Here is a 25,343-nt window from a genome sequence, read left to right as displayed (position 1 = left end):
TTATATGATATATGCATGCTAAATGGATAATGTGCAAAGTGAGACCTTAATAGTAATTAGGATGGCTATAAAATCTTCCAAACAAATGATTAAGTTGGAAATGCTATAATTAAAGTAATTATAACATAAGCCCTCCATTGGGGCAATTATTTTAAGAAATTTTAAATAGTTGCATGAGATGCAATTAATTTAAGAGATTTTCTTAAGAATAATTGTTAAGCATGAGATGTTGTAAATATGTAAATGGTTTGGTGGCCAATATTGGATGTACCTGAGGACATTAAAATTATTTGCATAATTACTGGCTCAATGGGATCAACTTAACTAATGCAAGATAAGTCAATAATGGATGTACCTGAGATTTTGAGCATTAAGGGCTAGGTAAAGGATTGAACCTCACATGAGATGTGATGGGCAAGGAGTTGCTCACTTATAGTTTATTGTAATTCCAATAATGGATGTACCTGAGGATGATCAATAGAATTATAAGAATTCAATCACCCACTAGAAATCCATCCAACTAGGATTTCCGTTTTCTACTTTGGAAGTGTAGGATTCGCTAAGTTAGTGGGAGGACCAATTTGATTAAAAGACCATAATCATATTTGGTTAATTACATGATACATTTACTAATTAATCTAGTTATTTCTGCAATTAATTTTCTGATAATAATGAGCACAGAACAACCACCACCATCCAATATCCTTGCAAGCATACTTGATCGCAATAGGTTGACAGGACCTAATCATGCGATTGGCTAAGAAATTTGAAACTTGTCTTGAACCTTGAACATATAGGATATGTTCTAGATTCAAATGTTCCTGGTCCCTTACCTCCAGAGGCCACACAAGAGGAACATGAAACTTTGGACAAGTGGAAGGAGCATGATATGAGAGCTAAGTGTTACATGCTTGCTTCCATGAGTAATGAGTTACAGAAGCAACATGAGAACATGCAGAGTGCGAGTGAAATCCTCCTTCACCTACAAGAGTTGTATGGTGAGCACAGCAGGAATGCTAGGTATGAGATATCTAGACAGCTATTCCGTATGAGGATGTCTGAGGGACAGAATGTTGGGGATCATGTCCACAAGATGATTCGGCTAATTGAGCAGTTGGAACATCTTGACTTCAACATGGATTTCCAACTACAGACGGATTTGATCCTTCAGTCCCTTCCTGAGTTTTTTTGGGAATTTTGTGACAAATTTCCATATGACTAAACAGGAATGCACCTTAGCTGGTTTACTCAACATGCTAGTTATTGCCCAAAATAATATGCTGGGCAATAAAGGAAAAGAGGTAGCTTTGGTTGCATCTTCTTCCGCTGGAAAGTCCAACAAGAAGAAGGGCAATAAGAAAAAGAAACTTCATATTCCTGGTCCTTCCAAGAAAATAGCTAAACAGAAAGGGAAGACCAAAGCTGACAAAGGCAAAGGAAAGTGTTTCCACTGCCAACAGGAAAGTGTTTCCATTGCTAACAGGAAAGTGTTTCCATTGCCAGTAAGAAAGTGTTTCCACTAGCCAGAGTATAGCAATCTAAATGAATGCAATGCCATGGTGAAAACCAACTCAAGTTCAAAATATATTTGGCACTTAAGGTTATGTCATGTTGCAGAAGATAGGATTACAAAATTAGAGAAAATGGGGATTCTATCCTCATTGGGCTCTGAGCCTACTCCAACTTGTGAATCTTGCCTTCAAGGCAAAATGACTAGATCACCCTTTATTGGACAAGGGCTAAGAGCTGAAAATATTTTAGAACTAATACATAGTGATGTATGTGGTCCGTTTAAAGAAATGGCTAGAGGGGGCTTTCATTATTTTATTACCTTTACTGATGATAAATCAAGGTTTGGGTATTTGTATTTGATGAAATACAAACATGAATACTTTGAAAAGTTCAAAGAATTTAAATCTGAAGTAGAAAATCAAACAGGAAAAAATATTAAAGCTCTTCGATCAGATCGTGGAGGTGAATATTTGAGTACTGAATTTGATGAATACTTGAGAGAGCATGGCATTGTTTCTCAGCTGACTCCTCCAGGAATGCCACAGCTGAATGGTGTATCTGAAAGGAGAAATCGTACCCTATTGGATATGGTACGTAGTATGATGAGCTATACTGATATGCCAATCTCCTTTTGGGGATTTGCATTAGAATCAGCTTTATATATTCTGAATAGGATTCCATCAAAATCAGTTTCTTCCACACCTTATGAGATATGGCATGGAAGAAAACCAAGTCTTAAGCATGTTAAGATTTGGGATTGTCCAGCTTATATCAAAAAGCTGAACACTGATAAATTGGAGACCAGATCAGAAAAGGGTTGATTTGTTGGATATCCAAAAGATAGTTTTGGATATTATTTTTATTTGCCTACTTCACGAAAGGTTGTGATAAGTAGAGATGCCACATTTCTTGAACAACAGTTTGTTCAAGAAGGAGGCAAAGGAAGGCAAATAGAGTTAGAATTGGAGAATTCTAACCAACCAACAGATCAGATGGATATAGATCCATCTAGTCAACCTATACCCATTGATGAAACATCTACAGCTATTCCTCGTAGAACAACCAGGGTATCTCACCCACCAGTGAGATATGGTTTTCTTCATGAAGAAGAACAAGAGTTGTCTACTCATGAAGAAGTAGATCATGGAGATGATCCACTTACCAATGAAGAAGCTATATCAGATATAGACTCTTCAAAATGGATTGATGCTATGAAATCCGAGATTGATTCCATGTATAAGAATCAAATTTGGGATCTTGTTGACCCACCTGAAGGTATTATACCTATAGGGAACAAATGGGTTTTCAAGAAGAAAATTGGTTCTGATGGAAAGGTAGAGACCTATAAGGCAAGGCTAGTAGCGAAAGGGTTTCGCCAAAGGCAAGGAATAGACTATGAGGAGACTTTCTACTTTGTTGCCATGCTAAAATCAATTAGGATTTTATTAGCAATAGTGCATACTATGATTATGAGATTTGGCGGATGGATGTCAAAGCGACTTTTCTCAATGGATACATTGAAGAAAACATTTTCATGGAACAACCTAAGGGATTTGAATCCCAAGATGGTTCCAAGGTATGCAAGCTAAAGCGATCCATTTATGGGTTGAAACAAGCTTCGAGGAGTTGGAACATCCGTTTTGATGAAGCCATTAAATCCTTTGGTTTTATCAAAAATGAGGATGAGCCATGTGTATATAAGAAGGTTAGTGACAGTGCTATCACTTTCCTTGTCTTATATGTGGATGACATACTGTTGATAGGTAATGATACAGGTATGTTGACGACTATAAAGGTATGGTTGTCAAATACATTCTCCATGAAAGACTTAGGGGAGGCAACCTATATTCTTGGGATTCGCATCTATAGAGATAGAGCGAAAAGAAAATTTTGGTTTATCCCAAAGTCTATACTTGGAAAAGGTGTTAAAGAGGTTTAACATGCTTGATTCCAAGAGAGGATTGTTACCAGTGAGACATGGTATCCACCTTTCTAAAGAGATGTCTCCAAAGACACCTGAAGAAGGAGATAAGATGGTCAGGATTCCATATGCTTCGGCTATTGGAAGTTTAATGTATGCAATTTTGTGTACTAGGCCGGATATCGCATATGCTGTTAGTTTGACTAGCAGGTATCAATCCAATCCAGGTTTGGAACACTGGATAGCTATCAAGAATATCCTTAAGTACTTGAGAAGAACTAAGGATTTATTCTTGATTTATGGAGGTGGAGACTTGCAATTGGATGGTTATACTGATTCTAATTTCCAATCAGATATCGATGATGGAAGTCTACCTCTGGATATGTGTTCATTTGTAATAGAGGTGCAGTCAGTTGGAAGAGTTCCAAATAGAGCACGACTGCAGATTCCACTCATCGAGGTGAGTATATTCTTTGCATCGAGATCTTTGCAAAGGAAGCTGTTTGGATAAAGAAGTTCGTGACAGAACTTACAGTAGTTCCTTCCACTGAGTCAGCAGTTCCATTACACTGTGACAACAATGGAGCAGTCATACAGGCTAAGGAACTAAGGTCTCACCCAAAATCCAAACACATAGAAAGGCACTACCACATTATCAGATATATAGTTGGGCAAGGCAATATAGCCATGCAGAAAAATAACATCAGCTGAAAAAACCAGCTGATCCATTCACTAAGCCTTTGTCACAAGCTCAGTTAGACTGACATCTTGAGAAGATGGGTCTAAAATATTGTAATGAATGGCTCTAGTGCTAGTGGGAGATTGTTAGTAGTATGCCCTAGAGCATATCATTTAGTATGTATCTTGTACATAATTTTATTAATAAAAGGCATTTCCACTTTTCCGTTTACATAATATATTTATGTGTAATAGAAAAGGTCCATTGATATTTTGTTAGAAATATTATTCTTAAGTTGTTAAGAATATGAGTGACAATATTTCTAGCTCAAAGTATCATAAATAGGTTCACAATCGAGGATACTTCATAATAAGGACATGACTTATCCAGAAAGATTGTATTCATGTTTGTTCCCAAGTTATTTATATGAGATATAAATAAGATGGAATGGTGAGTCTCATGCCATATAACAAACATGATAGGCACTTATAAATGATAAGTAGGCCGAACCAATGACACTTATGACAAGCACATGGAGTTTACTCTTGTCAATGTTTTGTCATAAATCATATCGATGCATATAATTTTTAGACTGAGATAGCACAGTTATCTTGTATATAGGTAGTTTGAGTTTGATCGCTTTCATACTTGTACTATGTATGGGTATATGGGCATGTGTTGGCTCCTGCTAGTTATATATGGAGGTAGGTGTTGATCAAGATGGAATCTGTTCCTCTAAGTAAATAGAGATAAAATCCTATGTTCATTTAATTGTTCTTGATGTTTCAAGTTACTGGCAGACAGATAGATTTATTCAGAAAAGAGTTTCTGATGAGAAAAATCTTTTTAATCAAGAACTGGAATTAAAAGAGAACATAATATTCATAGCAAATTGAGTTTGACATAAACCATGACTCCAGCTTGAGTTGGGATTTTGTAACAGAGAGATTCTAGTGCATGGTAACATATGATTATAGGTTCATTTAAGGTAAACCTTATTACTAATTGGGTGGCCATGGCATGCTATGCTAGGTGTTAACCATGGTCTATGAGGTTCATAAAATGATTTAGAGAAATCATTTATGGTAAGAAAGAGTTCTGATGATATTTAGAGTTGATATCATGTCTCATTGCCAATTAGTGATGAGCCTAGTAAGTCACACACATACACAAGTTATCACCTATTTAAATATGATTTAATTAATTAATTAAAGAGTTTAATTGATTAATTAAATAGATTTGGTTTGCAATTAAATTGCAAAGTCCCTAGCATGACTTGAAACCAAATCTAGATTATTGGATGTGTAGTATAAATTAAATTTATATTTAAAGTGTTTAAATATGAATTTAATTGATGAGAAATTAATTAATAGAGATTAATTAATTAATTTATATTTGATATAAATTAATTAGAAGAAGAAAATAATTATTTTGGGTTAAGAACTCAAAATTAAGACACGGGCATTTTGGTCATTTCACAGTGTGACACGTGGCACCATGAGATGGTGACACATGGCATAACACATAAGCTTGTCAAATGTTTTTAATCATGTAAGATGATTAAAATCAAGATTAAATATAGGTTTGACACTTGGCACAATGTGATTGGGTCACTTAAACCTAGAGCTAATCAAAAGGTGACATGTGGCTAGGGTTTAATGTGTTAACCTAGCTATTTAAGTGTGGTTATGAAAAGAAAACATAACCAGCAGCCTCTCCTCTCATATGTCACGCCACTTTGAGACTCTCCAGCTATTTCTCTTCATCTCTCATCAATTCAAAGAGATTAGCCATCAATCTCTTGAATTAAGAACGCTAGAAATTGTTTCTAGTGTCCTGTTTACATCTTTAATCTCTTAAAAGGCAGAACTTGATTTTCTAATTAATAGAAAAAGCTTTAGAAGCCATTCAAGAGCTGCCATAGGTGTTCTTGGTGTGGACAAGCTAGAGGGACAACATCTGGTGTCCTGAAGACGAATCTCAAAGGCGCAGACACGCTGCAGCACATCAAGAGGTTAGTGTAATCGTTCTTGATTTAATCTAGGATTCTAAAATTAATCTGATTAATTTTAAAATATTAAATGGCAAATACAGATCCAAAAACATATTAAAAGAGTTTTAATATTTTGTTTATCATTGAAATCAAATAGATAAAAATAAATCTTGCATGGTGCATGTGACCCTAGGTGAAAATTTTTGAATTCAATGGTATAATCTTGTGTTTTTCACGCTTCCGTTCCTTCAGTGTGCTCAAGGATTCTTGTAATTTCTTCCAAAATCTAGATGTAAACCTTGGGTCTCTATCAGATATAATGGAAAGTGGAATTCCATGTAGTCTAACTATCTCACTGATGTACAATTCTGCTAGCTTTTCCAGTGAGTAGTCAGTTCTAACTGGCAAAAAATGTGCTGATTTGGTTAACCTATCCACAATCACCCATACTGCATCATGCTTCTTCTGAGTGAGAGGTAGACCACTGACAAAGTGCATAGTGACTCAGTCCCATTTCCATTCAGGTATGTTTATGGTAAATAACAAACTGATGGTACTTGATTTTTTGGTTTGACTTGCTGACATGTCAAGCATCTAGTTACATAGTCAACTATGTCCTTCTTGATACCAGCCACCATGATCGGAGTTTCGGTCATGGTACATTTTGTGCTTCTGGGTGCATAGCATACACCTTTATTATGTGCTTCTTTCAGAATACTGGTTTTCAATTCTTTATCATCTGCAATACACACTCTTTCTTTATAGTACAGGCACCCATTTTCTTTCACTTCATATTCAGTTTCCTTCCCCTCAGTGATTTTGCCCATAACAGCCATTAATTTCCCATCTGTCTTCTGCCCATACTGTATTTGTTGTAATAGATTCGGCTTCACTTGCAGCTCAGCCAAAATAACTCCATCAATGGAAGGTATCTATTCTTGCTTTCGGAGAGAGCATCAATACAATTTCTAAATGTATTCTCAAATACCTACATCATTCCTTCCTGTCAAAAATATTAAAATACTGATAAGACTCCATATCAATGTCCAGATATCTTTATCCTCAAGGTGTTCTTTCTAATTTATAGCCATACTGGATTCTCTAAGCTCATAGCAATTTTTGTGGCAATGGTAGTCAATATTAGTGTAATCGAGTCACTTACTCTAGCTACCTTAGAAGTGTAGTCTTTCGATAGGCTAGTTCTGAAGTTTTTAATTTCTGACTAGAATTTTCACATTTATTTTCCGTAATAGTACTCTATTCGGGCGTAAATGTATCAAATTATAGATTACTTAGAAATATTCTTAGTTTATTGTACCATGAGGAAGCATGTAGCTATACACAATAATCCCATGTCGGTACTGTAATCTGCAGCTTACAATACAAACATCGAGAATATTACATAGCCACTACGTTATGACCTCATGAACTAGGTTTTCTACTTCTTTTTCTAATGCCCTCTGCGACTCTGAGTCCATATCTTAACTTTGAATAATTAAAAGTAAATAGATCTGCATTGTGTCACCTCGACTCTTATGAATGCAATGCATGTATGCACACTATCTTTCCACTTATCTTTGCCTAGGAACGCCTAAACCATGCTCTGATACCACTAAATGTAACACCCCTCACCCGTCTACAGTGTAGCCGAGCAAGGTGTGCTACACGGCGTGCCGGAGCACCTGATCTTATCTGATTTCATTACAGTTCTTGGTTTACTCGTTCAAAAACTTTATTTGAGGTTTAGGCTATTTTTACTGTTTATCAAAATCTGACTAATTTAGAAATTTCAAAAATTTTAACGATAATCCGGCAACGTGCCGACTGTAATTTGGACTAACAGTTCTTCTGAGCCTGCCAAAAACAATTTCAATATATACTCAATTTCTCAAACTTAATAGTCTCAAAAATTTTCGAACATAATGTATCTCAATACAGCATCCAGATTTCTCAGAAATCTCATCAGATTTTCAACATCTCAATATTCACAAGTACAATCTCATTATAACTCAAATTCAATTTACATATTAAAATACTTACTTTGAGTAGCTTCCATAATTCATAGGTTAATTATATGAGTTTATTTTGTACAAGATATACAAATAATTTACAATGTGCTAGGAATGAACAATATACATAACATGTATAAAATGAGCCCTATCTACATGCATTGCTGAGGAGGTGACAATCTTGAACTCTTCTGACACTTATGCAGGTCTGGACTCCAAAAATCTCGATCGGCCATCTCTGGTTTTACCTTGATCACTGTACTGCGAGGAAGCAATTCCATCGCGCTAAACATTTCTGCTTAGTGGTGCAATAGTATAACAAGAAATAATATATACAAACAAAGAAAGAAATAAATCATAATTCGAATACTCAGGAATCAATTTAATTTGGTATGGTACTTCTAGTATCAATGATCTTATGTACTAGTTTGTTCCCCATTGGAAGTGCTTAGTTTATAACTTTTCAGTAATACTACCCAGTATACAAATTATTCTAACTGTATTGTATTTGTGTCTCTCTGATTCTGCAATTTATATTTTTGTTATGTTTCTTTTGCTAATCTCTTTTACTCATTTATTCAATACTTAATTTAATTGTACTGAAATTTCATTATACTTAACTTAACTTAGCTTCCTGAATTGAATAATGTTTTAAATGACTGCCCATATAGCCTATACACTGACCAGACTGGATAAACAGATATACTAGCACTGGGTACCTAGTACCTCGAGCCGTCACACCATCGGTCACAAAGTATCTCCCGGTGTGCAAACAGTGTGGCTAAAAGCCATATAATCAATCAGGCATTAAGCCGAGTATAATAACACAAACTGTATAGCCATAGGCTATTAAAATCATAGTATGACATAATAAGCCATAAAACACAGTATGACGTAAAGTCATTTACAGAACAGCTGTCAGAATCCTATTGGCATGCCAACCTACCCAAACTAGTCAACTAGGCAAATTAGGGCATATTACAAGGTTACGTATTTATTTCTTTATTTTCAGGGTTTACTGGTCATTACACGATTCACTAGTCAATGAAAATATTGACCTTTTTATACATCATGGATAAGTTGATTCTAGTATCAACATGTCACAATTTGCATTTCAATATGCTGCCAATATAGTGCAATTTACCATTTTTTACAAGTTGGCATTCATTGCCAAATCACTTCAAGCATCATTTTATGTAATTACCAATTTTCAATTTTAGTGAGCTAGATTGATCTAGCATAAAGTCCTATTTCCCTTGGTTTTTAGCTTTTGGTTAAAGAAACAAAATTGTAGCTCTATGTCTTGTTGCACGCGGGGCAAAATTTCAGGTCATTCCGAGTTGTATAGACGAAGATATGGTCAATTTACTAAAGCTGGACAGATTGCACCTTTAGTGCAAAATTTGGTCAATTTCTCAATTTTTGTGTGCTAGATTTGTCTAGCTTAAAGTCCTATTTCTCTTGGTACTATTCCCCTCAATTCATTTCATTAGTCAACCTATAATGTTCACCCTTGATGCACTCTACGTGAGTCAATTCTAATGTTACCAATATGTCACATTTTATAGCCCTTTAATGTTGGTATATGTTACCAATTTCATTTCCAAGTGTATTGCATTTTATTGTAATTTACCGGATTTCGGTGTACTATTTTGACCTAGCCCGACGACCTAGTTTCCTCTGTTTTTGGGTTTCGGTCCAAACTACAAACTTGTAGGTCTATGTCTTATGGAACGCGGGGAAAAATTTCAGATCATTTTGAGTTATGTAGACCAAGTTATGGTCATTTTACTATTGCTAGTCAAAATGTATCAAAATTGGTCACTTTAGGTCATTTTAGGTCATTTTAGGTTCAGCCAGTTTTTGGACCCGAACTTGTGCAAGCTTTTTGACTTACTTATGGCCATTTCTGGGCTTGGGTGTCTTCATAAGACTTGTAGATATAGGTCTTAACTATTCATGGTCAAAATTTCAGGTCAATTGGACCTGTTTTGAGTGAGTTATGGCCTAAACACTAACTGCTGCCCAAATGGTCAGTTTTCAGGAATTAAATGCACTAATCCGGATTTGGTCACTTTTTAAGGTCAGTTTCTAGGCAGAATTTTGGCAACCTTTCTACATAAAAGTTGGCCTATTTGGTGTCTAGTTTCACCCTATATTGGCCTCATACCAATTGGGTTCATTGTTTGGCACTTATGGCCTCATTTAGGTGCTGCCTTCAATACACAACCTGCACAAAGCTCATACACTCCCAATTTAATGTTCCTTCTCCTCGTCATTACTACAATTTTCAATCAACAACACTTCCATACATATATTGTACACAATCCCAGCAAAAATTCTGGGCAGAATACTCAAGTGCACAAGGCACACAATACACCATTAAACTTCAATATTTACATCCAGCCAAATTCAACATACTTCAATGTTAATATTACACATATACTTCAACATATTCATACTTCAACATCACTTACACTTGCTGCCCACAAATTGACATTCACATATATCATTAATAACCATATATTCACACATAATTTCATGCTATTAGGGGCGGCCAAACATAGCAGTTTGCTCAAGGCTTCAAGGTTCCATTTCACACCTTTAATCTAAACACTACATGTACATACTTGTGCACAAACTTACTACAACTTTCATTTGGACAATTCAACCTTCATTTTCATTCATTAGAAGTAAAAATAACTCAAGCTCAACAAGGGTTCATGGCTGCCCAAAATGAAGCAACATCACAAATCTCCAATAATTGTTTCAAACCATAATTTAAATTTCTCAATTTCAATCAATTCAAGTCCTATCACTTCCCATATATATACCCATATCAAACATCATCTTTAAACTCATTTACATCATTAAAACACATCAAACTCCCATGAATATCTTGGCTGCTGAAATGAAGGGCTCACCAAATATACATTAATTTACTCAATTTCTTCACAAATCAACTCACCCAAAGCTCAAAACAAGATCTAATGAAAGAAAATGGGGGAGATTAAGCACTAACCTCATCTTGGGCTTGATTAAACTTCACCAAAACTCCTCTTTCTTGCTTCCTACATGCTGGCCATGATGTGTAGAACAAGTTTAATGAAGGACTCTTGAAGAAATGATGGCTTGATTAATGGTGCATGAAGGCTTGTATATGGGCATCCATGGATGAAGCTTGGAGAACTTGAATTCGGCCATGGGTGTTTGGATAAAGAAATGGAAGGCTTTTGGGTCATGAATTCTGTCCACTTAAGTATTTATACCCTCCACTAATGTAGATTAATGAATATAATATTTACCACTCAATTTGGGTTAATATTAGAATAATTAAACTTATGTTTATTTTAATCATGTCCCCATAATTTCTTTTAATTACATTATGTATAAAATTTCTTATTTTCATGACATTTTCAAATTTTAATACTACTTATTTCTCATGGATATTTAGGTCAAAGATCAACTCTAGGTGTCAATTGACCAAAATGCCCCTCTTCGGGTAAAGTTCAGACTTTTTCGATAAGACCGATTTACTCCTTGTACCGCCGATTTCTTTAATTTTTATTTTTCGTTTATACTAACTTTCTAGTTTTTCTTTGACATTTTCTAAGTGTAATATCATTTATTTTTAATGGAGATTGAGGTCAAAAGGCAAAACTATGTGTCGAATGACCAAAATACCCCACTTCAGGTTATATTCTCGATTTTTCGGTAACACCAATTTTTGTCTGTTTCTCGATTTTTCATTTTTTCTTTATACTAATCTATTAATTTTTCTTTGATATTTCTAGTGTCAATTACATTTCAATAAACCTTTAATTATTTCCCGAAAATATTTCTCGGGGTTCCCCGCATCCAGGGTTAGTCAACGATCCTCGCCGTAACTTCCCGGTGCGGTCACCCATCGCTACGGGTTTGGCTCGTTTAACTTAGTCACATTTTCTCTCTTTCATTTTTGTTTGATTTTTCTTGTATTTTCTTTTTATTTATTTCATCATTATATGTCTGTTTACTATCACCGAAGTGTAGTTCCAGACATCCTGACTTGCCTGGACTGTTATTTGGCCACTAGAGCAACAGAACGTACAGAACATGTACAGTGAGGATGTTACAACTCTTTCTTACCATAAATGATTTCTCTAAATCATTTTATGAACCTCATAGACCATGGTTAACACCTAGCATAGCATGCCATAGCCACCTAATTAGTAATAAGGTTTACCTTAAATGAACCTATAATCATATGTTACCATGCACTAGAATCTCTCTGTTACAAAATCCCAACTCAAGCTGGAGTCATGGTTTATGTCAAACTCCATTTGCTATGAATATTATGTTCTCTTTTAATTCCAGTTCTTGATTAAAAAGATTTTCTCATCAGAAACTCTTTTCTAAATAAATCTATGTGTCCTGGCCAGGAACTTAAAACATCAAGAACAATTAAATGAGCATAGGATTTTATCTCTATTTACTTAGAGGAACAGATTCCATCTTGATCAACACCTACCTCCATATATAACTAGTAGGAGCCAACAGATGACCATATACCCATACACTGTACAAGTATGAAAGCAGTATCAAACTCAAACTACTTATATACAAGATAACTGTGCTATCTCAGGTCTGAAGATTATATGCACTGATATGATTTATGACAAAACATTGACAAGAGTAAACTCCATGTGCTTGTCATAAGCGTTACTGGTTCGGCCTACTTATCATTTATAAGTACCTATCATGTTTGTTATATGGCATGAGACTCACCATTCCATCTTATTTATATCTCATATAAATAACTTGGTAACAAACATGAATACAATCTTTCTGGATAAGTCATGTCCTTATTATGAAGTATCCTCGATTGTGAACCTATTTATGATACTTTGTGCTAGAAATATTGTCACTCATATTCTTAACAACTTAAGAATAATATTTCTAACAAAATATCAATGGACCTTTTCTATTACACATAAATATATTATGTAAACGGAAAAGTGGAAATGCCTTTTATTAATAAAAATATGTACAAGATACATACTAAATGATATGCTCTAGGGCATACTACTAACAATCTCCCACTAGCACTAGAGCCATTCATTACAACACCTTAGACCCATCTTCTCAAGATGTCGATCTAACTGAGCTTGTGACAAAAGCTTAGTGAATGGATCAGCTGGATTTTTCAGCTGATGTTATTTTTCTGCATGGCTATATCGCCTTGCCCAACTATATCTCTGATAATGTGGTAGTGCCTTTCTATGTGTTTGGATTTTGGGTGAGACCTTAGTTCCTTAGCCTGTATGACTGCTCCATTGTTGTCACAGTGTAGTGGAACTGCTGACTCAATGGAAGGAACTACTGTAAGTTCTGTGACGAACTTCTTTATCCAAATAGCTTCCTTGCGAGATCCGATGCAGAAATATACTCAGCCTCTGTAGTGGAATCTGCAGTCGTGCTCTGTTTGGAACTCTTCCAACTGACTACACCTCCATTACAAATGAACACATATCCAGAGGTAGACTTTCTATCATCGATATCTGATTGGAAATCAGAATTAGTATAACCATCCAATTGCAAGTCTCCACCTCCATAAATCAAGAATAAATCCTTAGTTCTTCTCGAGTACTTAAGGATATTCTTGATAGCTATCCAGTGTTCCAAACCTGGATTGGATTGATACCTACTAGTCAAACTAACAACATATGCGATATCCGGCCTAGTACACAACATTGCATACATTAAAATTCCAATAGCCGAAGCATATGGAATCCTGGCCATCTTATCTCTTTCTTCAGGTGTCTTTGGAGACATCTCTTTAGAAAGGTGGATACCATGTCTTACTGGTAACAATCCTCTCTCGGAATCAAGCATGTTAAACCTCTTTAACACCTTTTCTAAGTATAGACTTTGGGATAAACTAATTATTCTTTTCACTCTATCTCTATAGATGCGAATCCCAAGAATATAGGTTGCCTCCCCTAAGTCTTTCATGGAGAATGTATTTGACAACCATACCTTTATAGTTGTCAACATACCTGTGTCATTACCCATCAACAATATGTCATCCACATATAAGACAAGGAAAGTGATAGCACTGTCACTAACCTTCTTATATACACATGGCTCATCCTCATTTTTGATAAAACCAAAGGATTTAATGGCTTCATCAAAACAGATGTTCAAACTCCTCGAAGCTTGCTTCAACCCATAAATGGATCGCTTTAGCTTGCATACCTTAGAACCATCTTGGGATTCAAAACCCCTAGGTTGTTCCATGAAAATGTTTTCTTCAATGTATCCATTGAGAAAAACTGTTTTGACATCCATATGCCAAATCTCATAATCATAGTATGAAGCTATTGCTAATAAAATCCTAATTGATTTAAGCATGGCAATAGGCGGGAAAGTCTCCTCATAGTCGACTCCTTGCCTTTGGCGAAACCCTTTCGCTACTAGCCTTGCCTTATAGGTCTCTACCTTTCCATCAGAACCAATTTTCTTCTTGAAAACCCATTTATTCCCTATAGTTACAATACCTTCAGGTGGGTCAATAAGATCCCAAACTTGATTCTTATACATGGAATCAATCTCGGATTTCATAGCATCAATCCATTTTGAAGATTCTATATCTGATATAGCTTCTTCATAGGTAAGTGGATCATCTCCATGATCTACTTCTTCATGAGTAGACAACTCTTGTTCTTCTTCATGAAGAAAACCATATCTCACTGGTGGGCGAGATACCCTGGTTGTTCTACGAGGAACAGCTATAGATGTTTCATCAACGGGTATAGGTTGACTAGATGGATCTATATCCATCTGATCTGTTGGTTGGTCAGAATTCTCCAATTCTAACTCTATTCGCCTTCCTTTGCCTTCTTCTTGAACAAACTGTTGTTCAAGAAATGTGGCATCTCTACTTATCACAACCTTTTGTGAAGTAAGCAAATAAAAACAATATCCAAAACTATCTTTTAGATATCCAACAAATCGACCTTTTTCTGATCTGGTCTCCAATTTATCAGTGTTCAGCTTTTTGATATAAGATGGACAACCCCAAATCTTAACATGCTTAAGACTTGGTTTTCTTCCATGCTATATCTCATAAGGTGTGGAAGAAACTGATTTTGATGGAATCCTATTCAGAATATACAAAGCTGATTCTAATGCAAATCCCCAAAAGGAGATTGGCATATCAGTATAGCTCATCATACTACGTACCATATCCAATAGGGTATGATTTCTCCTTTCAGATACACCATTGAACTGTGGCGTTCCTAGAGGAGTCAGCTGAAAACAATGCCGTGCTCTCTCAAGTATTCATCAAATTCAGTACTCAAATATTCACCTCCACGATCTGATCGAAGAGCTTTGATACTCTTTCCTGTTTGATTTTCTACTTCAGATTTAAATTCTTTAAACTTTTCAAAGGATTCATGTTTGTATTTCATCAATTACAAATACCCAAATCTTGATTTATCATCAGTAAAGGTAATAAAATAATGAAAGCCCCCTCTAGCCATTTCTTTAAATGGACCACATACATCACTATGTATTAGCTCCAAAATATTTTCAGCTCTTAGCCCTTGTCCAACAAAGGGTGATCTAGTCATTTTGCCGTGAAGGCAAGATTCACAAATTGGAGTAGCTCAGAGCCCAATGAGGATAGAATCCCCATTTTCTCCAGTTTTGCAATCCTATCTTCTGCAACATGACATAACCTTAAGTGCCAAATATATTTTGAACTTGAGTTGGTTTTCACCATGGCATTGCATTCATTTATATTACTATACTCTGGCCAGTGGAAACACTTTCTTACTAGCAATGGAAACACTTTCCTATTGGCAATGGAAACACTTTCCTATTGGCAGTGGAAACACTTTCCTTTGCCTTTGTCAGCTTTGGTCTTCCCTTTCTGTTTAGCTATTTTCTTGGAAGGACTAGGAATTTGAGGTTTCTTTTTCTTATTGCCCTTCTTCTTGTTGGACTTTTTAGCAGAAGAAGATGCAATCAAAGCTACCTCTTTTCCTTTATTGCCCGGCATATTCTTTTGAGCAGCAACTAGCATGTTGAGTAAACCAGCTAAGGTGCATTCCTGTTTAGTTATATCGAAATTTGTTACAAAGTTCCCAAAAGACTCAGGAAGGGACTGAAGGATCAAATCCGTCTGTAGTTGGAAATCCATGTTGAAGTCAAGATGTTCCAACTGCTCAATCAGCCGAATCATCTTGTGGACATGATCCCCAACATTTTATCCCTCAGACATCCTCATACGGAATAGCTGCCTAGATATCTCATACCTAGCATTCCTACTGTGCTTACCATACAACTCTTGTAGGTGAAGGAGGATCTCACTTGCACTCTGCATGTTTTCATGCTGCTTCTGTAACTCATTACTCATGGAAGCAAGCATGTAACACTTAGCTCTCATATCATGCTCCTTCCACTTATCCAAAGTTTCATGTTCCTCTTGTGTGGCCTCTGGAGGTAAGGGACCAGGAACATTTGAATCTAAAACATATCCTATATGTTCAAGGTTCAGGACAAGTTTCAAATTTCTTAGCCAATCAGACAGATTAAGTCCTGTCAACCTATTGCGATCAAGTATGCTTGCAAGGATATTAGATGGTGGTGGTTGTTCTGTGCTCATTTTTTATCAGAAAATTAACTGCAGAAAATAACCAGATTAATTAGTAAATGTATCATGTAATTAACCAAAATGATTATGGTCTTTTAATCAAATTGGTCCTCCCACTAACTTAGCGAATCCTACACTTCCAAAGTGGAAAACGGAAATCCTAGTTGGATGGATTTCTAGTGGGTGATTGAATTCTTATAATTCTATTGATCATCCTCAGGTACATCCATTATTGGAATTACAATAAACTATAAGTGAGCAACTCCTTGCCCATCACATCTCATGTGAGGTTCAATCCTTTACCTAGCCCCTAATGCTCAAAATCTCAGGTACATCCATTATTGACTTATCTTGCATTAGTTAAGTTGATCCCATTGAGCCAGTAATTATGCAAATAATTTTAATGTCCTCAGGTACATCCAATATTGGCCACCAAACCATTTACATATTTACAACATCTCATGCTTAACAATTATTCTTAAGAAAATCTATTAAATTAATTGCATCTCATACAACTATTTAAAATTTCTTAAAATAATTGCCCAAATAGAGGGCCTATGTTATAATTACTTTAATTATAGCATTTCCAACTTAATCATTTGTTTGGAAGATTTTATGGTCATTCTAATTACTATTAAGGTCTCACTTTGCACATTGTCCAATTAGCATGCATATATCATATAATAGCATACATTCTCATACATCTCATGCATTCATGGATAAGCAATAAATATAGTATGATCATGGACTTTCTAATGGATTCAATTCTGAGCCACCAAGAATTGAATCAGGGCATTCCTAGGTGCATTTCATTCATTCATTTTACAAGAGTTGCTGAAGGAGTACATAATCAACACTTGATCTTGAATTCCTCCCACTGGTCCCACTAATGCTCTTGACATCCTTGAACTTCTTGCAATCCAATATTACATAGTAATCCTTGGCATACCAAGGCGAATTTACAAGAACTTAAATAAATGAAATTACAACCCAAAAATTATTACAAACTTAATAATACATGCCCAAAATAAATTAAAATAAATTAATTAATTTACAATCCCAAAGAAACATAAAAGAAATAAATCCAATCACATTGGTCTTTTATAGTCTATGATCATCCATCATACATATCACTATTTAACAATTAAATAAAATATACATACTTAAATTAAATTGAATATCTCATAAAATTAAATTGAATATCTCATATTCAACTTAAAAATCCAGATTTCAATATGATTCAAATAAATTTAAAAATTCATATTTGAATCTCATTCAAACAAATTTAAAAATTCAGATTTGAATTACATTCAAACAACTTTAAAAATTCAGATTTGAATCACATTCAAACATTTTTTAAAACAATCAAATTTGAATCACATTCAAACATTTTTAAAAAAATCAGATCTGAATTTTATTCAATCAATTTAAAAAAATCAGATTTAAATATGATTCAAATAACTTTAAAAATTCAGATTTGAATCACATTCAAACAACTTTTAAAATACAGATTTGAATCATAATTTAATTGTGTGATAAAAATTCTAAATAAACAATTTAATTAGACATAAAATGGATCTTAGATCATACAACAATTTCACATTCACCATCCATTTATCTTTGCACACCATTGTGGTGCATCAACCATGCGCACCATGGTGTTCATCATTTGTGACGCTACCTTGGCTTTGCAACTAGCAATGAACTTTTGATCTCACATTCAAACACACAATTAATTCATATAAAAATCAATCTAAATGGAAAATATAGTGGCTTTGATACCAATTGAAGGAACGGAAGCGTGGAAAACACAAGTTTATACCATTGAATTCAAAAATTTTCTTCTAGGGTCATATGCATCATGCAAGATTTATTTTTATCTATTTGATTTCAATGATAAACAATATATTAAAACTCTTTTAATATGTTTTTGGATCTGTATTTGCCATTTAAGATTTTAAAATTAATCAGATTAATTTTAGAACCCTAGATTAAATCAAGAATGATTACACTAACCTCTTGATGCACTGCAACGTGTCTGCGCCTTTGAGATTCGTCTTCAGGACACCAGATGTTGTCCCTCTAGCTTGTCCACACCAAGAACACCTATGGCAGCCCTTGATCAGCTTCTAAAGCTTTTTCTATTAATTAGAAATTCAAGTTCTGCCTTTTAAGAGATTAGAGATGTAAACAGGACATTAGAACCAATTTATAGTGTTCTTAATTCAAGAGATTGATGGCTAATCTCTTTGAATTGATGAGAGATGAAGAAGAATAGATGGAGAGCCTTAAAATGGCGTGACAAAGGAGAGGAGTGGCTGCTAGTTTTTTTTTCTTTTCATAACAACACTTATATAGCTAGGTTAACACATTAAACCCTTGCCACATGTCACCCTTTGATTAGCTCTAGGTTTAAGCGACCCAATCACATTGTGCCAAGTGTCAAACCTATTTTTAATCTTGATTTTAATCATCTTACATGATTAAAAAACATTTGGCAAGCTTATGTGTAATCCCATGTATCACCATCTCATGGTGCCACGTGCTACACTGTGAAATGACCAAAATGCCCCTGTGTCTTAATTTTGAGTTTTCAACCCAAAACAATTATTTTTCTTCTTCTAATCAATTTATATCAAATATAAATTAATTAATTGATCTCTATTAATTAATTTCTCATTAATTAAATTCATATTTAAACACTTTAAATATAAATTTAACTTATACTATACATCCAATAATCTAGATTTGGTTTCAAGTCATGCTAGGGACTTTGCAATCTAATTGCAAACCAAACCTATTTAATTAATCAATTAAACTCTTTAATTAATTAATTAAATCATATTTAAATAGGTGATAGCTTGTGTATGTGTGTGACTTACTAAGCTCATCACTAATTGGCAATGAGACATGATATCAACTCTTAATATCATCAAAACTCTTTCTTACCATAAATGATTTCTCTAAGTCATTTTATGAAACTCATAGACCATGGTTAACACCTAGCATAGCATGCCATGGCCACCCAATTAGTAATAAGGTTTACCTTAAATGAACCTATAATCATATGTTACCGTGCACTAGAATCTCTCTGTTACAAAATCCCAACTTAAGCTGGAGTCATGGTTTATGTCAAACTCCATTTGCTATGAATATTATGTTCTCTTTTAATTCCAGTTCTTGATTAAAAAGATTTTCTCATTAGAAACTCTTTTCTGAATAAATCTATCTGTCCTGGCTAGGAACTTGAACCATCAAGAACAATTAAATGAACATAGCATTTTATCTCTATTTACTTAGAGGAACAGATTCCATCTTGATCAACACCTACCTCCATATATAACTAGTAGGAGCCAACAGATGCCCATATACCCATACACAGTACAAGTATGAAAGCAGTATCAAACTCAAACTACCTATATACAAGATAACTGTGCTATCTCAGGTCTAAAGATTATATGCACTGATATGATTTATGACAAAACATTGACAAGAGTAAACTCCATGTGCTTGTCATAAGCGTTACTGGTTCGGCCTACTTATCATTTATAAGTGCCTATCATGTTTGTTATATGGCATGAGACTCACCATTCCATCTTATTTATATCTCATATAAATAACTTGGTAACAAACATGAATACAATCTTTCTGGATAAGTCATGTCCTTATTATGAAGTATCCTCGATTGTGAACCTATTTATGATACTTTGTGCTAGAAATATTGTCACTCATATTCTTGACAACTTAAGAATAATATTTCTAACAAAATATCAATGGACCTTTTCTATTACACATAAATATATTATGTAAACGGAAAAGTGGAAATGCCTTTTACTAATAAAAATATGTACAAGATACATACTAAATGATATGCTCTAGGGCATATTACTAACAGTACACCACGACAAAGCGATCTACAACCCCACTAATCGAAATTAATGAGGGAGGTGGCTAGCTAGCTAATGAGTACTCATCTGATCTACAACCTCAACTGGTAAACTAGAGAGGGAGGAAAATAATCGATCTCAACCCCATAAATGGAGGAGGAATAATGTGGTACTGTCATGCTAAGTGTGAATACAAAATCAATTCAAAACAATTTAATTAAATAATTTGTGAGAAATCTGGTCAATTCCCAAAGTCATATTTGCAATCATAAAATGGCAACGCAATTCATAATTAACACAGAAGTCAAATTTTCAAGAATAAAATATTTAAACAAGAATTATTGTGCATAGACCTGACATGAGCCACCTCTAGGCCTTGACTCAGTCTCTCAAACTTTTCGAGTCTTTTTCAGCTAAAACACAAAATTTATAGTGTCTCAGTATCTTTACTTCATAACAATTCCAATAACTAATTCCAATATGTTTAAACTTACATTCTTGCAATTTCATGTTGAGGTTACTATTCATGTCAATTTGTTGACTTTCTAAGGCTTAATAGGTATGGGAACTCCAACTTCACCCACATACCACATTTTGGTCACCAATTTTGTTGGTTTTAGTTGTTTTCTCAAAACTTATGTCTTTTAAGCAAAATTGCCAATTTTCAGTTTTGGTGTCTTAGGTTGCACTATTGCATTAGTCATTTTGCTGTTAGAATTGGGCTATTTTTACTTCACAGAAATTGTCCCTTAATGTCTTAAATTTATTCTCCTTTCTGAATCACTCCATTTGGAGTTTTGTAACTCAAGTTATAGCCATTTGAATCATGGCTGCCGGATTGGACTTAACCCATATTTCTGGTCACCAAACTGGTTCTGGCAGTTTTAGGTCACCAACTTTGGGTGGCCAAATGACTTGGTTAAGGGCATAATTTGGGTTTGTGTTCTTCATGAAAGCTTTAGGTCTATATCTCAGCTTTCCACTGGTAAAATTTCAGGTCATTTAGACCTGTCTAGCCCTAGTTATGGCCAAATGAATAAACACTATTCATTTAGTCATTTTTGTACAGGTCAGATTGCCTAAGTCCATATTTGGTAAATTTGTTCTCTAGGTTTTGGTCACTTTTTGGGCATGATTCCTAAATGAAAAATGTTTCATTTTGTGTCTATTTTCATTCTCAATTGGTCTCAAACCAATTGGACTTGTAAATTTTCAGTTCTGGTCCTTGAAAAGGACCTTGGTCCTGCTGCCTGCAGGCTGCCTACAACCAATCTGAATTCAAGCCTAATTCTAACACTTCTAACATACCTCAACTGGTCACAAATGACCATTTTTCATCTCGAACAATGTTAAACACACCATTTGACTATTTCTCAAAATTTTTGTCTCCAAACCCTAGGTGCTATGAACCCTAATTATACAATTCATCATAACTCATACAATTAAAATGTTCTAATCATCTTTACATGCTTAATCAAGCTTACATACATAATTAATTGAACTAAAACACTTCAACATCTCCTAATTCCATGGATGCCAAAATCTCACTCCCATTATTCAAGCATAGTTTTCTTTATTTCTAATGAAATTTCATCACATTTAAACTTAAATTCATGCATTTGATAAAAATCTAAGCTTAAAGTTACACTTACCTCAACTTGTGAATTCCCTAATTCTTCAATTCTCCACTTTCCTCTTCCTTTTTGTTCACAAGATGCTTGTCAAGCTCCAAGAATAAGATTTACTTAAAGGAGTTGGGAGTTTATAAAATAAAATCAAGCTTTTGAAAGCTTGAGATGGGTGTTAATGGTGGAAAGGAAATGAGAGAAATGAAAGAGAAAGGGGTGACGAAAAATGGAAGGAGAAGTAATTAATTTTTTTTTTCTTTTTGTTATTTTATTCTCTTTTAATAGATAGTTATCCCACAATTTTCAATTTCTTAAATTAGTAAGTTTATTGCATCATGCATGATGTCATGCATGATGTAATCAACCTTTTTCAACTTTTTCTTATTTCTCTTTTTTTTTTTCTATTAGTTCTTTAATTTAATTCTCGATTCTGAATTTTTCTTTTCTCTTATTTTATTTGACAGTTAGGTTAGGAGTTAGCTCTCGGGGTCAATTGATCAAATTGCCCCTCGTCGGTTCGACCCGGTGTGCAAATAATTCAATATTTCTTCCGGATCCCTAACCTAATTATTTGACTGGCTTAACAATTCTTTTTCGTGATTTTCTCTTTTCCACTGTGTTCATAATGGTCATAAGGACCGCAGTGTCACATTTTTTGGTTCAAAATTTGAGTTTAAATCGACTTCGCAATCCTTCCCGAGAAGGTCACCCATCGCTGTGACTCTCGTCTCATTTAACTTCTTATGTTCTGTTTTTCTTATTTATACTTAACAAATTGAAAATTACTAATTATCTGTGTTCAGGGCTTATCTAGTTGTCTTAAGTGTGGTTCTAATCCCCTTAATTGTCCAGACCGACACCTGTCACCGGAATAGTGAAATATACCAGGCTATACAAATAGGGGTGTTACAATTCTCCCCCCCTTAAAATAAATTTCGTCTTGAAATTTTACCTGGTATTAATCTCTGAACAGCTGTGGGTGCTATCTCCTCATGTCCTCCTCTCGTTCCCAAGTAGCCTTCTGGCCCGAATGATGGTTCCACAGCACTTTCACTAACAGGATCTGCTTGTTCCATAGCTGCTTCACCTCATAAGCCAGAATCTCTATGGGTTCTTCCTCATATGTGAGGTATGGATTCACTTCAATTTCTTCTACTGGTAGTACATGATATGGGTCTGATCTATACCTCCTCAACATGGACACATGGAAGACATTACATATCATCTCTAACTTTGGAGGTAGTTGAAGGAACGGAAGCGTGAAAAACACAAGTTTATACCATTGAATTCAAAATTTTTCACCTAGGGTCACATGCATCATGCAAGATTTATTTTTATCTATTTGATTTCAATGATAAACAACATATTAAAATCCTTTTAATATGTTTTTGGATCTGTATTTGCCATTTAAGATTTTAAAATTAATCAGATTAATTTTAGAATCCTAGATTAAATAAAAAACGATTACACTAACCTCTTGATGTACTGCAGCGTGTCTGCGCCTTTGAGATTCGTCTTCAGGATACCAGATGTTGTCCCTCTAGCTTGTCCACACTAAGAACACCTATGGCAGCCCTTGAACAGCTTCTAAAGCTTTTTCTATTAATTAGAAATTCAAGTTCTGCCTTTTAAGAGATTAGAGATGTAAACAGGACACTAGAAACAATTTCTAGTGTTCTTAATTCAAGAGATTGATGGCTAATCTCTTTGAATTGATGAGAGATGAAGAAGAATAGATGGAGAACCTCAAAATGGCGTGACAAAGAAGAGGAGTGGCTGCTGGCTATTTTTCTATTCATAACAACACTTAAATAGCTAGGTTAACACATTAAACCCTTGCCACATGTCACCCTTTGATTAGCTCTAGGTTTAAGTGACCCAATCACATTGTGCCAAGTGTCAAACCTATATTTAATCTTGATTTTAATCATCTTACATGATTAAAAAAAACATTTGGCAAGCTTATGTGTAATCCAATGTGTCACCATCTCATGGTGCCACTTGTCACACTGTGAAATGACCAAAATGCCCCTGTGTCTTAATTTTGAGTTCTTCACCCAAAATAATTATTTTTTTTTCTTCTTTTAATTTATATCAAATATAAATTAATTAATTAATCTCTATTAATTAATTTCTCATTAATTAAATTCATATTTAAACACTTTAAATATAAATTTAACTTATACTATACATCCAATAATCTAGATTTGGTTTCAAGTCATGCTAGGGACTTTGCAATCTAATTGCAAACCAAACCTATTTAATTAATTAATTAAACTCTTTAATTAATTAATTAAATCATATTTAAATAGGTGATAACTTGTGTATGTGTGTGACTTACTAGGATCATCACTAATTGGCAATGAGACATGATATCAACTCTTAATATCATCATAACTCTTTCTTACCATAAATGATTTCTCTAAATCATTTTATGAACCTCATAGACCATGGTTAACACCTAGCATAGCAAGCCATGGCCACCCAATTGGTAATAAGGTTTACCTTAAATGAACCTATAATCATATGTTACCATGCACTAGAATCTCTCTGTTACAAAATCCCAACTCAAGCTGGAGTCATGGTTTATGTCAAACTCCATTTGCTATGAATATTATGTTCTCTTTTAATTCCAATTCTTGATTAAAAAGATTTTCTCATCATAAACTCTTTTCTGAATAAATCTATGTGTCCTGGCCAGGAACTTGAAACATCAAGAACAATTAAATAAATATAGGATTTTATCTCTATTTACTTAGAGGAACAGATTCCATCTTGATCAACACCTACCTCCATATATAACTAGTAGGAGCCAACAGATGCCCATATACCCATACACAGTACAAGTATGAAAGCAGTATCAAACTCAAACTACCTATATACAAGATAACTGTGCTATCTCAGGTCTGAAGATTATATGCACTGATATGATTTATGATAAAACATTGACAAGAGTAAACTCCATGTGCTTATCATAAGTGTCACTGGTTCGGCCTACTTATCATTTATAAGTGCCTATCATGTTTGTTATATGGCATGAGACTCACCATTCCATCTTATTTATATCTCACAT

Source organism: Hevea brasiliensis, chromosome 14 (assembly GCF_030052815.1).
Source record: "Hevea brasiliensis isolate MT/VB/25A 57/8 chromosome 14, ASM3005281v1, whole genome shotgun sequence".
Taxonomy (NCBI): Eukaryota; Viridiplantae; Streptophyta; class Magnoliopsida; order Malpighiales; family Euphorbiaceae; genus Hevea; species Hevea brasiliensis.
The sequence above is the reverse complement of the archived record's forward strand: the minus strand, read 5'-3'. Positions refer to the sequence as shown.